The 6,845-nt window shown below is 38.2% G+C and overlaps 1 non-coding gene across 1 annotated transcript; it reads right to left on the reverse strand.

Annotated features, from left to right (window-relative positions):
• Nucleotides 1-5,519: 5,519 nt before the first annotated feature.
• On the reverse strand, nt 5,520-5,626 carry LOC139886919 (small nucleolar RNA R71). Its single transcript, XR_011772779.1, has one exon. It is a non-coding gene; the product is annotated as a small nucleolar RNA R71 (small nucleolar RNA).
• Nucleotides 5,627-6,845: the final 1,219 nt, after the last annotated feature.

The following is a 6,845-nucleotide window of genomic DNA, read 5'->3' on the forward strand; positions in this document are numbered from 1 at the left end:
TAGCGGTATGGAGTCTTGAAGTTGTCACTTTTGTATTCAGAACTCGTTTAATCTACTGGTACTTATATCCTTTATCTTATATAATGTTTTATGATATTGTTGCCATGATTAGCGAGTAGTTATATTTAGTGTATGCTATGATGTAAGCAGTTATAATGCTGAAATAATATTATGGTCTGTGCATGCTGTTGAAATGCTTCCCGATTATGCTTTAAACTCAATCGCTTTTCCAACTAATAGAACGTAGTTATAGGCTCTGTTATTGGGAAGTCGCGAACCCCGATTCAGAGTACACTATCTGTGTCACCCCTTGGTAAGAGAAGTCTATCTGATACAACGTAAGATCGACTAAGGAACACCGGTTGTAGTAAGTCTATAAAGCTTTGGATTCCGACTGAGGACTCTTTCGTAGTGAAACATCTGACTAGACCCTTAGTACATTGTCGGTCCTAGACCATGCTAGTGTAGTCACCAAGCATATAAACTTCGTACGTGCACACTGAGGCACAGCGGTTGTTGTAAGCTGTACCTATGCTAAGTAAGGCCATGGAACCCGGTTAGTGTTGACCAGTACACTGCACCATAACTGTGACGCCCCATACAAAACCATCGTGTACGGATCATCAACAACAGGATCATTACAAGGTCAAACACTATATGCTGTTTGAAAACCAGTTTAGCATTCATGTAAATATAGCGTTTTACAAAAGATAACGTGCTTCCTATGAATAGAAGCATAAACATAAGTACGTGACCCAAAGGGCGTTACAAATCCATTGTGTGAAAATAACGTAAGTTACGAATGCAAAATAAAAGTTCCATGATTGAGACATCTCTAAGTAATGCAGTGGAAGTCTAACACAGCAAGTCTGTAACACCAAGACAGCAAGTCTAATAGCGGAAGCAACAACGTCTAAGCACCTGAGAAATACATGCTTAAAAAGTCAACACGAATGTTGGTGAGCTATAGTGTTTGTAATCAGTAATGTAATGTAGGCCATGAGATTTCAGTGCTTCAACCAGCAGTTTAAATCAGTAATTCAAATCAGTATGGTAAAGTATATGTTTAACCGTGGGCACTTGGTAACTAACTTAACGTAAATATCACCCCTAAAAGTACACTTGGCGAGTGCGTAAGTTTATGAAGTATTAAACACCCATTAAATGCTAGCGCGACTAGCCTGAGTGGGGATGTCAAACCCTATGGATCCATATCTAAGATTCGCGTTCACTGGTTCAAAGACCAATGACTAAACGTTACCGAGCTAAGGGGAAAGTTTATGCCGTTGTATAACCCACACATATATAAAGTTTAAGTACTCGTGCCTAGTATGTAAAACGTAAAATGCGCATGTATTCTCAGTTCCCAAAATAGTTAAAGTAAAAAGAGAGGCTATAACTCACAGTGAAAAGTAGTAAAGTCAATACGAGATAAGTAAGCAAGTAGTTGGTCCGAAAGGTCCTCAACCTAAGTCAGAAGTTACTAAGTCAGTAAATCGTTCCCAATGGTTTAAAAGTATGTAAATTAGGTCTTAATTATCATCATCATTCATCATTAATCAAAAAGTGTAAAGTAAGTTTCAATCAAGAATAGAGTTCAAAACAAAGGCTGACTTCGTTCAGTCGCCACGACCTCTATACAAACTGAAATGAGGTGAGACCAGTGGCCATGGCTCCGTTTATGAGTCCCATGGTTGCTGACCAATTTCCAGAACCAAACTCGTCTTCATTTGACTGTGGCGACGGTTTAAGTGCGAGTAGGTCAGAAATTTCAGCACAACGTTAATGGAAAATTATCTACTCGAACCGAACTTACTGGAAATCTACTTTTCCAGTATCCCAGGTTAGTGATCAGGCCCAGAAAACAGCAGGAAATGTGTTCCAGTGGGTTCTTGGTGCTTGATACTCATCACGGTTCTCATCCTTGATGCCTATAGCTTCAAGTGTACAACTCGTTGATGTGTTTGCATCATCTTTACCAAGTTTTGACCATCATGACACTAGTGTATATCTAAGATATGTAGCACAACTCATTTAAGGGTTGTATGAAGGTTGATAAACCAAAGTTACATCAAGATCTTAGATCCGACACATACATGTGTTCTAGTAGTAATATTAAGCTATAAACTTGAAAGTAAACTAAGTAAACAAGATCTTAAGTTGTAGAACCTAGATCTTAGTTAGATCTTAAGGATCCTAGACTAAAAAGTCTAGATCTAGTGTTCTTAAGTTAAATCCTAAGTTATAGAACTTGGATCTTCACTTTAATAAAACCATAAGTTATGAAACTTAGATTTTAATCTTGTAGAATGTATGTAAGCTTATAAGCTTTTGCTTTAAACAAAATTGGAAGACCATAAGCTATAGAAACTTAGATCTAACATAAGTGTATAAAGTTATAACTAGAAAGTTAAACTTCCATGTTCTTGAACTTACAAGTTTAACTTTAGTTCAAGAATAATGAGATCAAGTTTAACTAGTAATACTTGACCAAAATAATAACATCACAAAAATAAATAAGTAAAATTAAGAAATAACTAAAGTTACAAGTATTATGTTCATGTTTCTTTCATACTTAAGAAGATTCAAGTCAAGGCTTAGATCTTAGGAAAGTAAACTTTAAGTTTACAAAACATGAACACAAGTAAGATCTTAAGGCTCATGAGCTTTAGATCTTTATAATATTTTAAGTGTAGAACCATAAGCTAACAAGCTTAGATCCTTGTTCTTGATTCTCCATCAAACAAAGATGGAAGTAACAAGATTCATGAAGATACAAACTAACAAGTTTGATCTTTTAACAACAAACAACAACTAGTAACAAGTAATTGATGATGATACATTTCGGTTTCAAGGAAGAAAAAGAAAGAAAAAAAAATAAAGTTGTTCACTTACAATTTTAGAGAGAAAAGTGAGAGTAAAAGAAGTGGTGTAAGTGTGTGTGTGAAAAATGAAGTTCAACACTAGTAAATAAGTAATAAAAAAAAAAGTTTGATCTCCCTTCTCCCTTGCTATGGCCGAAGGTTTCAAGGCCTCCAAAAGAGGTAGTCAACTTCCAACTTTCATGAATGGGAGGGTAGTAATGTTAGGAAGGGGTAATAAGTTAAATGTATGGGAAAGAGGTCTTGCATGCTTGAACATTTTGTCTCCTTACTTAGCTTAATTAACCTTGCTTATCATTAATAAATCACTAGCATAAAAGTGAGCTTACTAGTAGTCCATTAAGAAAAGTAGGGTGGACTTCCAAGTCCAAGTCCAAGTAAGCAACAAATTAGTAAAAGCCCAAGTAATTAACTACTTACATTAGTTAATTAAAAATACTTAATAATAATTAATTATGTACGTAAATAATATTCGAAATATTATTCGTGAAAAACGCGTGTCGAAAAGACAAGTCGGGACATGGAAAGTCAATTAAGGTGTTAAGTCCATTAAGGTAACTAGTAAGCATTAGTAAACACTAAGCTTAATTAAATAAGCCCTCAATCCAAGTAATTGTTATAAATAACAATCAAGTTTACGTAGTCATAATATTCCAATTTCGACAAAAGTTTAACGTGTACCAAGTATGTATCTCGTTTAAAACGATAAGTGACACCAACGGTCGTAAAAGCATTCGGGGATCAAGTTAAGTGATTACACACTTAATAGCACGTTGTAAGATATTAACAAGAGTTATTAATCATGATTAAAGATCCCAGAGCATAAGCTAGCTCAGTACGCACAAATACGCAGTTTCGTGAAAGCACAAAGCACAAAAGCAAGTCGAAAAAGCCGAGTCGTTACAATAACACGGTCTCGAGCATTGCACCCTGCTTGAGGGATTCTTAGTTAATTAAGGAACTGTTTGTTTAGTCACATAAAGGATTGGACCGTTAGGATAACCGAACGTGTTCATGGAAGTCAGCTTGACTTGGCCATGGTGTTCTTTATGGTTGAACTCTTTTTAAGGGCCTAACTATCTTTCAAAACCAATCATTAACGAAAGCATTGAAACACATCACGTCTCTTGGATATAGTAAACCATGTATTCTATTATGCTTAAGAAAGTTTAGACCATTTTGGAATGTTAATACGTCACCCAACCGAGTCGCTCAATTGGATGAGCCGTCTGAACGTGTATGCCTGTAGTCAGACTACACGGGCGTCGGGGGTAAGGAACGTTGCTGTCTATTTAGAATCTTCAAGCCTAACGCAGTACCCTGTGACATGTCTTATGACAGGGGCGTTTAGGACCAGTGTAATGAATACAAGGCCTCTACCTATTCATGAGCCAGCATTCCATAATCTCGGCAGAATAACTGATGAAATCATAGTATGCACTTACTTTAACCTTATCTGAATTACGGATTTTATCGCATTTACTTTATCTGTCTTATAAATTAGAAAATCCCAAAATAAATAACCACTACTCCCTAACTATCTTAGGCATAAATATAGGTTCGATTCTACTGATATCTCAAAAATATGACTCTAGGTCATACTTCCCTTACTTATAAGGAGTAGTAAGATTTAGGCCCCGCTAAATATAAATTTAAAACGGTACCCTCTCCCACGAATGGCTGATCCTGGCGAGCCGCGGCCCGACGACACCGCGCAAGTAAAAACCGTCCGTTTCGGCCATATCACGGGAGAATACTAAGTTTTTGGCGCCCTGCCAGGGAACTGGTATCAGGTAATACTGCTCTCTATCAAACTTATTCACAAGCATTTAGTGGTGTCTTAGAAAGACAATTATACACGGACTTGGTTGTTGGATTTTTCGAACAATCGCCAATTATATTGGGACCAAAAGGATCCTGCCTCTCCGTAGTCGGCCTGGCCACTTGGTTTGTTGAATAGTTCGTGCAGAGCTCTGTTGCGAAATACAAGGGAATCAGTAGCTAGAACCAAAAACATATTCAACAGTAGGATAGTTAGCTAATTAAATTAGATTACCTTAGATTACTTTAGACTACCTTAGATCAAACTAGATAAAATTAGATTACCTTATACTAGTTTAGCTTACTTTAGATTATCTTAGTTTATTTGCAAAAAATTAAAAACAAAAAGGCATACCCAGTGTATGACCCAAACCCGATCTAGACCAGAGCTGTTGTTATTCGTATCTGATCCAGACGCAATAATCTCTAAAGCACGTAAGGAAGTACGAATCAGAAATCAAATAGCGTTACGCGTTACTTTAGCAGAAAACACCAAACCCTCGATTGAAGGTCGAGGAGGACCAATCAGATTTCCAGAGATTCAAGGACACTCGTTCAAGTTAAAACATCACATCATCCAGCTCATCCAAAATAGCTGTCAGTTTCATGGATTATCGAACGACGATCCTAATTCTCACCTTGATAAATTCATATCGAGGGATAGGACAAGATATAGTCTGGCTATACTTGTTCCCCTATTCTCTCACTCATCATGCTCAAACTTGGTTTGAAGGACTGGAAAAAGATTCCATCACGTCATGGATAGAGATGGCTACTAAATTCCTAACCAAATATTTCCCTCATTCTAAACAAACCAAACTGAAGAATGACATCATTAACTTCAAACAAAGTTATGATGAATCTCTTTATACTGCATGGGAGCGATTCAAAACCCTGCTGAAGAAATGCCCTAATCACCAGCTAGAACGATCAGCCCAAATCTGTACCTTCTACAATGGTCTTACGGTAAATCATAGGACGACGATCGATGCAGCAGCTCAAGGGAATCTGATGAACCAAACCGCAGACGAAGCATGGGAATTGCTCGAGAACATGATAATGCATCACCATGGCTGGAACAGTGGTGAAACAACTTCATCATATGCCTCACTCTCTGCACTTAACAATCAAACGGAGGCCATCAAATCCCTCACGGATAAGATGGAATCTCTTGCTAAACAACTCGGAGAATTAAAGACGCAGCCGCAGCAGGTTAACCAAGCTCAGGCTTGTGTTAATTGTACCAACCCACAACCCACTGAAGAATATCAAGTTGAATATGAAAACCCTGACGGTTCAGTCTGTTACGTCCAATACCCATCTCGTCCATCAAATCCCGGATTCAATCAACCACCCAGGGTTAATCAATTTCAGCGAAGCAATCAACCTTTCCGCTATCGCTATCCACCTTATCCAGCCCAACAATCTCAATTGACCTACGATCAACCACTTCCACTCACTGGTCCCCCAGTTGAGGAAAATTCCCCTACCACCCAGATTACAAAAGCAACTAACCCAATTCTCGGAGCTGATGATCAATTGACTCAGTTCATTCAAGGACAACAACAGCTAAATTAGAGAACTGCAGCCAGCAAGATCTGACGGAGATACTAATGAAAAATCAATTGGCTCTGCTCAAAAGTTTGGAAACGCAGCTCGGACAGTTATCACAACACCTTGAAACCCGACCTCAGGGAAGATTGCCAAGTAATACCATCCAAAATCCCCACATAGAAGAAGCAAAGCAAACGGATTCCGTAATCCCAGAGGAAGAACCACGGAGAAGGTCAGCTAGGCTCAAGAACAAATCGACATACACTCAGAAGCTGACCCCTAAAACTCTAGTTCGCGTACCTTATCTTGGAAGGTAACAAGAAGAACCATCCAAGCTTGATTCCTTCAAACTTGATGGAAGATTACTGGACACTATGTCCAAAGTTCCCAACCAGAAGAGATACATCCGAAGGCTTCTTTCTACAAAGGAGAGGATACCAGACTCTAACAAAATTCCACTGAGTGAAGAATGCTCTGCATTACTCAGAAACTCTCTACCACCAAAGCTAGGAGATACGGGCCGATTCTTTTTCCGTGTTCAATCCACCAATCTGGAACCATTCATGCGCTAGTAGATTTAGGAGCAAG

This window comes from Rutidosis leptorrhynchoides, chromosome 1 (assembly GCF_046630445.1).
Source record: "Rutidosis leptorrhynchoides isolate AG116_Rl617_1_P2 chromosome 1, CSIRO_AGI_Rlap_v1, whole genome shotgun sequence".
NCBI lineage: Eukaryota > Viridiplantae > Streptophyta > Magnoliopsida > Asterales > Asteraceae > Rutidosis > Rutidosis leptorrhynchoides.